This window comes from Cupressus sempervirens, chromosome 5 (genome assembly GCF_028749045.1).
Source record: "Cupressus sempervirens isolate cs-2001-9-10 chromosome 5, ASM2874904v1, whole genome shotgun sequence".
Lineage (NCBI taxonomy): Eukaryota > Viridiplantae > Streptophyta > Pinopsida > Cupressales > Cupressaceae > Cupressus > Cupressus sempervirens.
This window is the reverse complement of record NC_143122.1, coordinates 361,530,916-361,542,929: the sequence shown is the minus strand read 5'-3', so window position 1 is coordinate 361,542,929 and position 12,014 is coordinate 361,530,916.

Below are 12,014 nucleotides of genomic sequence, written 5' to 3'. Positions count from 1 at the left end.
AATATAACATATAATATATAATTTATATTACATTTTATATATTTTTATATTATATTTTATATTATTAATTTACTATATATTATAATATAAAATATTATATTATTATAATTTATAATATATTATACTTTTTTATTATATATTATATTATAACATATTACTTTTTATTATTATATTATATCTTATATATATATATATATATTATATTATATCTTATATATATATATATATATATATATATATATATTATATTACATTACTATATATTATAATATATGAAATATTATATTATATTATTATAATATAATATGTTATTATAATATAATACATTATAATATTATTATTATAGTATAATATTATACGATTATAATATAATAATATTATTATTATTATATTATAGTATAATAATAATTATAATAATAATATTAAATAATATATCATACTATTATATGAGTATAATTATTAGTCGGATATTTGATTTAAAATCGGATATCCGATATTATCGGATATCCCATGTCAAATCAGATATCTAATATCATATCAGATATTCGATAAGGCTCGGATTAACCTTCCAAATTTGGTTCCTGGATAGGTAAAAAAAAGCCAGAGCGGATTTTGAAGCACTTTTAGGCGTCTTCAAACTCTCTTTTTTTTCACATCGCCACTTTTTGGCACACCATGATCGTACACATACCTAAAAAATGAAAAAAAAAAAAAATGAAAAAATGGAAAAAAGAAAAAAGAAAAGAAAAAGAAAACAATGCAATAATTGGGTTGAGCTGACCATTTTTCAAGGAAATTCAATTACTTATTTGGTTTTTTTTCTCCTATTGTTTCTCACATCTCTTGTTGCTCTATCATGTGGTTGTGCTTTAGTTTCTGGTGATCACCTATCCTAAGTGTTAAACATTCGGTTGAGGTTCTATGGAAAATGGATCAAGCTCCCTTCATGTGCTCCGTATTGTTTCTTTCAGATGGTGATCTTTTCTACAACAATCCTTCCAATCAAATTTGTGGTTCATGTTTCATAGTTGTAGTAATCTTTTGGCTTCCAAACCTTGGCATCCATGTACATACATATTGGTAAACTAATCAATTTTATTTTTCATTATTTTATCTCTTAATTTTGTTAATATTTCTTATATTATATTGATTATTATGCAACACTCATACCTAGCCTCTCCCTATTTCTTGAGGAAAATTAACCATTTAAGTTGGGGGAGGTACACCATGCTTATTACATATATTTTAATCCATTATACTTTACCATTCTTTATTCCATCTTCAAACCCATTATTTCCTACTCTAGATTTCTCATTCCATCTTACATAAACTCTATTATTTCACCCTTTCTAATCATTTGTGTTGCATAACCATTTCACCCATTCCAAGTCATCTTGTGCATAGTGATATAATTTTCTCATGACACCTCCTATATATAAGCATTTGAAACATGATGCTAAAAATGAAAAAAAATAAAAAAATGAAAAATTGCAAGAGGTAGCTATCTTGGCAAAATTAATTATGAAAAATGAAGCATTAAAGCCTATCATAAGAAGCTCAAAAAAGTCAAATATGGTCATGCATGAGATATAGTAGTTAAGGGTAATGAAACAAGCCTAGGACATACATTCCAAAGTGCTTCTAGTTCAAAGTAAAGACATCTTGATCATTATTGATTACATAAAAACATGCAATATGCTACATTCAGAGGAACGATGAGAGTCAATTATGACCCATTTTACACCATATTTTACTCCATTTTATATACCTTCATACTCATTCCCATACTTTATTTCCATTCTATTTTATTATATTTTACCACCTTTTATTGCATATGGTTATATATATATATATATATATATATAAGTAGTATTTAATATAGTTTTGGAATTAAATTATGAGAAGTATTTATTGATTATTTTAACTAATCAAAATGTTTATGTTATGGTATGCATAGCTTGCAACATTTTGATTTGTGGGTGCAGATCTTCTTGTCATAGTCTAGAATTCTACAATTGTTCCCGTCACAATCTAGAATCTGTAGAGCTTCCTATTGCCTGACAAACTGCCTCTCACCTGTCATACTACCTATCATAGACTTCTTGTCAATGTTAGATCTTCTTGATGCCTACATTTTTACTGCACATGATTGGTTGATAAATAAATAAATTTCTACCAACCGATTTAAACTCATGGTTGAAAAGTCAAAAGGGGTTTTATTTGTTAAAAAAATTTTGGGGAAGGTTCGAACACACAACCTACCCTATGCTGTTTTATGCCTCCACTGTTCAACCAAACATGGATTTCAATAACAACCCCACATCATACTCTATTTAATAAAAATTGACACATATTAAAGTAAAGAGGAATGTAGAGGGGCTTTAACTCATGACCTTCCCTTTCTAACATTCACTTCCCCACTATTGCAATGTGCATGGTTTTCAAAATTTATTATAACTGCACTATGTGATAAATAGAAATGGCCAATAAATAGAGCATTTGGATTGCTCTTATATATTGTAGAAAATATTATTGAGAGGTGGGATCAACTTGATACTGAAATACAAAATTCTCTTCGTGCACTTCCTATAGTAGATTCATATGCAATTTCTGTAATGAATTTGGAGAAATAAAATAATGTTGTCCTGATCAAGACAATGTGGAAGATTGTTTACTTTCCTCACTGGCAGGGATAACTTTAAGAAACCCCCCTTTGGAAAAATGTATAAAATTGTGGCATATCCAACATTATTTTAGGGGAAAAATTAATTTGTATTGGCAATTTTTTTTAAAAATAGGAAAATTTTTAATTTTATTGGCCATTTTTTCCGTTGTATGAAAATTTTGTAAAACCATGGCTAATCTTTCATTATTTCAAATTATGGTGACCAAAGGTAAAAATATATAGAAACCATAAATTTTTATAATCCAAGATATAATAAGCCCTTTTAATGAACATTAGATGATCCTAAATCAAGGTATAAATCCTATTTTGGGCTAAAAAGTTAAAGTACAACAAGTTTCTGACATAGGGAGAGATAGAAGAACTAAGCCCAAAGGCAACACCCAGCTATCCAAACCACCCTACAAGAGTTAACACAACAGAATAAAACACAAAGAATAGCAACCAAAGGAGGAGGAAGAGTGAAATACTTTTATTAATTCATCAAAATATTTTCCTACATGCCCAACTATAAGGCCTTCTGGGTTATGGCCAAATACAAATACCTTCACATTCAAAGATCCAATAGCAAATTTACACTTTCCAGTTTTTCTCTACAATCCTCTTCAAAAATTGCCTAACTCTAAGCTTAAACACTCTATATATACTTGCCAAAACAGCTTACAAATCATTCTAGAACATTACATAAGAGGAAGGTCAACCCAACAATGGTCTGGACACATCCTAAGAAAATATCTTAACATAAATATTGCGATCGAAATAAATCCTACAAGTTGGCTCATAGAAATCAAATCCAAATGCTGACACTCAGCGTAAACATGAAAACTTGACACATGAAGGGCCACTTAGCATACACTGAGTAACTTGGCAAATGAGGAGTCACTCAGCATACACTGGGTAACTCGGCACGTGAAGATTCACTCATCATACACTAGGGAACTTGGTAGCAACTAGAACTTGGTAGTAATTGGAACTCGGTAATAACTGGAACTCAATAGCAACTAGTACTTGAGAGTAACTGGAACTCAGTAGCAACTAGCACTCTGTAGTAACTAGAACTCGACAACAACTTGCAGAATAAATAAAAAGTGTAGGATTACAAGGAAACCCAGGATGATCTTGCATCAGACAACTAGGGTTGGAAGAGATGATTCTCCTAAATCATTGAGATGTCACAACCTGAGCTGAATCCAAATTAGATTGAGAAATCCATGAAGCATCTTCAATAGGTCTATTCTTCCACTTCACCAAATCTTCATAGTAATCTTTTCCTCTTGTTCTCTTGCCAACTCTCTAATCCAATATCTATTCAACTTCTTCAATTTGCTTCTTAGGATAATCAACTAATATAAAAACTTCATCATCTAACTCATGATACTTATATAAATTAGAAACATTGAATATAGGAGATATATCTATGTCATCATGTAACTCAACTTCATAAGCATTACCACTGTCAAACTTCTTCAAGATCTTAAAAGGTTCAAATTTCTTCATCTTTAGCTGATTGTATGTTCCAATTGTAAATCTTTCTTTCTTCAGATAAACCATCACTTCATCAGCAACTTCAAAATCATGATGTCTTCTAGACTTATCAACATTCTCCTTATACTTCTGATTACTTTGTTTGAACCTCAACTTCACTTCCTTATGCAAAGATTCCATAACATTAGAAAATTCTTCTCCTGCAACACTTCTCTTCTCTTCACCAGCAACATCCCTCAAATTTGATACTCTTCTAGGTTGCATTCTTGTAACAATCTCAAAAGGTGTTTTTCCTACACTCCTATTCATAGAATTATTATATGCAAACTTAGCTTGTGCTAACACTATTTCCCAATTACTTGGCTTATTCCCAACTAAACATCTAAGCAAATTACCTAAGCTTCTATTCACAACCTTTGTCTATCCATCTATCTGTGGATGGAATATAGAACAAACCTTCAACTTAGTACCCATTTTCTTCCACAAAGTCTTCCAAAAATAACCAAAAAACTTACTATCTCTATTAGAAATAATACTTCTTGGTAATCCATGAAATCTCACAATCTCTTTAAAGAAAAGTTTAGCAACATGCTCTACATCTAATGTCTTCTTACATGGTATGAAATGGGACATCTTAGAAAATCTGTCCACTACAACAAATATGGAATCATAGCCCTTCACTATCTTAGGTAATCCAAGAACAAAATCCATACCAATGTCACTCCAAGGTTTCTCAAGAACAGTAATAGGTGTATACAAACTAGTATTTTGACTTACTCCTTTTGTAATTTGACAAAATCCACAACTCTTTATAAATTTTTGAACATCCTTATACATTTGTGGCCAATAATACTTTCCTTTCAGCAAACTCCATGTCTTATCAATTCCAAAATGTCTAGCCAATCCACCAATATGCTTCTCTTTAATTAGATTCAACCTGATAGAACTTCTAGGAATACACAACTAAATGCCTTTGAACAACATACCTTCTTGAATGAAATACTCATCATACTTACTTATGTGATATGTCAAATTTGGTGCTCTGTACTGTCTCCATGCCTTCAAAAAATTAGGATCTATATCATACAAGTCTTTCATTTTAGTCAACAAATAACATTTTCTACTCAATGCATCAACAACTCTGTTAGTAACTCCACTCTAATGTTTAATAACAAATGTGAAACTCTACAAGTACTCAACCCACTTCATTTGTCTCTGATTCAATTTTTGTTAACTTCTTAACTATTGTAAAGCTTTATGCTCAGTATACAACACAAACTCCTTAGGAATCAAATAATTTCTCTACTTCTTCAATACTTGAATAATAGCATAAAACTCTTGATCATACACAATATTTCCTTTTAGCATCATTCAACTTCTCACTAAAGAAAGAAATAGGTTTACCTTCTTGATTTAATACAACTCCTATTGCATTACCACTTGCATCACATTCAACTTGAAATACTTTATTGAAATCATGCAAAGCCAGTATAGTTAATTCAACAACCTTTTGTTTCAAAGTCTCAAAACTCTTATAAGCTCCATGTGTCCACTTGAATTCCTTTTTATCTCCCCTCATTGTCTCAATCATAGCATTAGAAACAAAACTGAAATTCTTTATAAATTTTATGTAAAAACTAGGCAAACTATGAAATGATCATACCTCACCCATATTCTCAATTGTAGGCCATTTTAAAATTGCTTTAACCTTCTCTGGATCCATCTTCAACCCATCAGCTAAAATCACAAATTCCAAATACACAATCTCCTCTTGCATAAAAGAAAACTTGTTCACATTAACCATCAACTTTTTCTCTTTCAACCTCTACAATACTTGACTAATATGATCAAGATGTTCTTCCTTATTCTTACTAAATATTAGAATATCATCCAAATAAAAAATTAAAAACTTATCCAAAAATCTCTTCAGAACTTCATTCATCAATCTCATGAAAGTACTAGGCGCATTAGTCAAACCAAAAGGCATAAACAACCATTCATACAAACCATCTTTTGTCTTGAAAGTAGTCTTCCATTCATCACCTTCTCTAATTTTGATCTGGTGATAGCCACTCTTTAAATCAATCTTGGTAAAATAGTTTTCTCCACTCAAACAATCCATTATGTCATCCATCCTCAGCATAGGAAACCTATATTTCACTATGATTTTGTTAATAGCTTTGGAATCAATACACATTCCCCATTCTCTATTCTTTTTAGGTGCTAATATAGTAGGTACAACACATCAACTCAAGCTTTCTCTTATCAAAATTTTCTATAACAACTCATGCACTTGTCTCTTAAGTTCTTTATTCTCTGTAGGTGTCAATCTATATGCTACTTTGTTTGGAAAACTAGCTCCAGGATTCAGATCCATATAATGACCTATACTTCTCATTGGCAGTAAACCATTAGGAATATCCTCAGCAACAATATCCTTATACTTATTTAGAATTTCTATAATTTCTACTAGTACTCGACTATCACTTTTTGTTGTCACTTGGTCATTACCAGCTTCTACTGCTCGTTCATTACTACCAACACTTGATCCTCTAGGAATAATGGAAAAACAGACTTGATTCTTCTTCACTTCCTTTACAATTTTTTTCCCATTAACTATGCAAACTTTTATTGTAGTGCAACTAACCTCATCTGGACTTTCAATCAAAGGCAACAATATTTGCTTCTTCACATTCACCTAAAGAGTATATTTATTCATTCTTCCATCATGTACAACATATCTATCATATTGCTAAGGTCTACCCAAAAAAATATTACAATAATCCATGGGCATAATATCACACAAAACTTCACCAAAGTAATGTCCAATCTTGAACTTCACAAGGCATTTCTCACTTACCAATATCTTATGCTCATATTTGATCCATGAAACATGATAGGGTTGAGGATGCTTCAGCCTCTACAATTGCAACTTTGTAACCAGCTCTTCTGATGCAAAATTTGTAGAACTTCCACTGTCAATGATCAGTTTGCAACATTTTCCAACCATCTTACATCTTTTCTTGAAAAGACTTCTCTTAAAATAGGTTGCTCATCACTTCCCTTATTATATAAGGTTCTTCTCACCATCAAATTTTCTCCAGCCATAGGTCCACTTGGTAAACCCTCATCATCTCCTTGAATCATAGCATTTATGTTACCTTGCCCACTTTTAGAGGATCTACATTCAAAAGATATATGTCCCTCTTTACCACATCTAAAACAATTACAATGAAAACCACCTCTAGAATAAGAATTACCTCTTCCTTGATAAAAATTAGTACCTCCTTAGTAAGAATTACCACGTTTCCATTCGATCTTGCCTTTGTCATCACTCTTCCATGCAAATTTTCCTTTATCATGTACAAAATGTTCAGATCTACCACCTTCACCATAAGATCTACCTATACCTCTCTGGTATCTACCACCTCTACCTCTTTGCCTTTGTTAATGCTTCTTTGTCAAGATCTCTTCAGCTTTCAAGGCATATTGATATGCTTCTTCAACACTTTCCAACTTCAAAAAACTTATTTCATCTTGAATTCCATATCTCAATCCATTTATATACCTTGCAATTTTCTTAACATTATCATCCACATGTCCAAATTTGATGTCCAATCTATAGAATTCCTAGTATACTCTTTCACAGTCATGTCCTTTTGTTTTAAATTTTGCATCTTTCTCAACAAGCTAACTTGGTAATCAATAGGAAGGAATTTTTTCTTTACCTTGTTCACCATCTTTGGCCAAGTTGTGATCTTCTCCTTTCCTCTCCTTTGTCTATCAGTTTGCAAATGCTCTCACCATAGCAAAGCATGCCTTTTAGCCTAGTAATTGCAATCTTCACCTTCCTATTATCAGGAGTGTTTTCATACTCAATGAACTTCTCCATAACTAAGATCCAATCTAACACAACATTGGTATCCAATTTTCCATCATAAGAAACAACTTCTATAGTAGGCTTTGAATTTTTCCTAGACAACACACGCAATAATATTTTCTCATCTTGATCTTCTTCAAGCTCTAGATTATGGTTTGGTGCTGCTACTTCATCATCACTTAAATCATCAAGATGTGCTCCTCTCATTTGGGCTATCTTGATAAAATCTAATCTAGCTACAATTTTTCTCAACTGATCCAATATGGTATTATCAACATTTCCTCTACCATTAACCATCTTTCAAAATTAGGTTCCTGCAAGATCATAACCCTCTTCAAGTTATAGGTCAAATCCACAGATCTACCATCCTACAACCAAATCCAAATTAGGGTTCTACATGATCCATTCTCCACAAGGATGAACCTCAAGCTCTGATACCACCTGACATAGGGAGAGATTGAAGAACTAGGGCCAAAGGCAATACCCAACTATCTAAACCACCCTACAAGAGTTAACATAATAGAAGCAAACACAAAGAACAATAACCAAAGGAGGAAGAAGAGTGAAATACTTTTATTGATTCATCAAAATATCTTCATACATGCCCAGTTATAAGGCCTTTTGGGTTATGGCCAAATATAAATACCTTCACATTCAAAGATCCAACAAAAAATTTGTAGTTTCCAGTTCTGCTCTACAATCCTCTTCAAAAATTGCTTAACTCTAAGCCTAGACACTCTATATATACTTGCCAAAATGGCTTACAGATCATTATAGAACATTACATAAGAGGAAGGCCAACCCAAAAATGGTCTAGACACATCCCAAGAAAAGATCTTAACACAAATATCGCGATTAAAATAAATCTTGCAAGTCAGCTCATAGAAATCACACCCAAATGCTAACACTCAGCATAAATAGGAAAACTTGGCACATGAAGGGTCACTCGACATACACTAGGTAACTCAACACATGAAGAGTCAGTTGACATACACTAGGTAACTTAGTACATGAATAATCACTCAGCATACACTGGGGAACTTGGTAGTAACTAGAACTCGATAGCAACTAGAACTTGGTAACAACTCAAAATTGGAACTCAGTAATAACTAGAACTTAGCAGCAACTGGCACTTGACAATAACTAGAACTTGGTAGCAACTAGCACTTAGGAGTAATTAGAATTTGATAGTAATTGGTAGAATAATCAAAAAGTGCAGGATTACAAGGAAATCTAGGATGCTCCTACATTAGTCTTAGAAATTTTTTTTGAAAGAATGACACTTATCCACAATATAATCTATTTTGAGCCAAAGATTAGAAGGATAAAAAATTTCTTAGAAAGTCTCCAGAATATAGACACTTGTTAAATATATGTACTTTACATAAAATCATCTTAAATTTTTACTATAGATTGGTGAATGTGATCATCTATTAAGACATGCCTCAGAAATGTTGAAGTATCGCATCAGTTGAAGTGATATACTCATTACATTGAGTATTTTTATTCATGATATATATAAATATTGTTTTATGTCTTATATTATTGATAAAAAAAATATATACATTTATAAATGACTTAACTAATTGGGATCTTATAATGAGAAGACACTATTATGTTATTGGGTTCCTAAATGTAATTGTTTTACTACCGCATAATTGACAATTGAGAAGCAAACTACTTGTATTTACTTATACATTGAGGGTGATCAAGTAGGGACATGACCCTATGTGGCCTTTGGCCAAGTAGAGTCATGTCTCTATAGGGACATGACACTATTGTTTTAGATTAAGGTAAAAATAGGTTTTGAAGGGACCTGAAACCCTTAACAAAAAAGAAAAAGATATTCAAGTAAGCACGGTCAGGTTTTAAAAGGACCTAAAATCTGTAGTATAGAAGTTACAAAATTAGATTTTATAAGGGCCTAAAACCATAAAATAAGACCAAATAATGAAACCAAGTTTTACAAGGACCTAGAACCTAGAGTTTGAACAAAAGGAACAAAAACCAGATAAAAAACCTAGACTAAAGACCAATTACCAAAACCACCACTAGATCAAAGACCAATTGCCAAAACCACCACTAGTAGCTATTGCAACTCCTTGATCATTTTCACTACCTCCTTGCCCACCTCTGTAGTTTTTTGGATATTGTTAGCAATAGATCCCCCAGCTGCCTTAGCCGCCTTCTTCCTTGACCTCTATTTTGTTCTTTTTCTTGGCCTGCCAAGAGATATGATTTACTCATTATTTCTCTTCCTTAGGATAGCAGTAGCTGCACAAATGCTTGAAGTGACCCATTCCGTCTTGTTGCCACTCTCTTTGATCAAAATATAGAGCTTATGTTCATATTCCTTTAGCTTCTCTATGATATTGCCAACCTGAACTTCCAACTAAATGATCTTAGCTTGATTAGCTTCCTGGTCACTTCAAGTAACTTCTATTAGATTGATTTTATCATGAGATACCTTGTTGATGATAAATATCTTGTATATATAGTATATATTATATGTAACATAATATATATTATACATTATATATTGTTATATATTATGTAATAATAATATTACATATATGGTTAATATATTAATATAACATATATGATTAAAGATGAGTTTTACATAGGGTTATTTATTAACCAATGATGATTAACTATAGAGAGATGTCTCTTCATGAGACATGTCTTCTCTCATATTTATGAGCTCTCAAATCTCCATTGAAAGATCAATAACAATGGCCATGATTCTACGTTTTCATAAATGATCTTAGTTACTCAACATGGTATTAGAGCCAGCTGTAAATGTAACTGTATCAAATGATAGATAGATACAACAAAGGTGCAAGAAATGACATAGTTCAAACTATTTCTATTTGAAACTCATATCATGCAGAGATGATCAGTAGAAAAGTATAAATCATATCACATAATTAGCACCGAAAAGATATGCAAATAATTCAAGGAGTAAGTTAGAAAAGAGCTATTAATTATTAAGGAGATTGATCATTTTCAAGACAACACTACAAGGGAATATATTTAGCACCAATGATGAATGAGGTATCCATCAACAAGGAAGAGCTAAGAGAAAAGAGAAAATATAAAATTTTATGAGTTGATGCTTCTACACCCATTACTAAATTGCCTCCACCATGAGAGACATGATTTAGAATCAAATTTATTGGTTGCATGCATGAGGAAAAGAGGAGCATAGGGAACAATGAAATCCCCTTTGTACATTATGAAAAGGCATTTAAAATCAATACAACACAAAGTTGACTTCACACATGGTGGTAGATATCGGTTGAAGATACAAATGAATGCCACCATTTACAAATAGAATGAACTAGGCCCAATCTCCATTTAAGAAGGCCTAATCGTGCTTCACCCATATGATTCATCAACCAAAGTTGTCTACACTCTATAAATACGTTAAGGAAATGGTAGGGGAAAGAGAACCAAATCATGTAGCAAAGTTTCTTAAAGTTAGAGAAATATTAATTAGACTAGGTGGAGTTGCATGTGCTTTGAAAAATTATTTAATGCAAGAGAAAGCAACGTACAATGCAAACCCACAAAATGAAGTTGATAAATTTGTGTTTCATGTTAACTTGTTTCTATTTGTTCTCAAATAACCATTGGAGGAGTTTGATGATTTAGTAAAACAATTAGTATAGTGTTGGGTAGTGAAATAGATTGGCAGTAGTTTGCAGGACGTAAAAGATTTAATTATGGAACATTGGTTAGCCAATATGGAAGAAAGAGTTGAGAGGCATAGGGAGAGAGAGATAAGAGACAAGGTTGAACATTTTCATATCGTAAAAATATTAGAGAATAATGGGAATGAAAATGTAACATGTAATATTTGTTTATCTAATTTTGAGGGGGGAGAAGAGGTGTGCCAGTTGCATTGCCATGAACATCACATATTTCGCAAGGGTTGCATTGTGCAATGGCTGAAGAAGAATAACC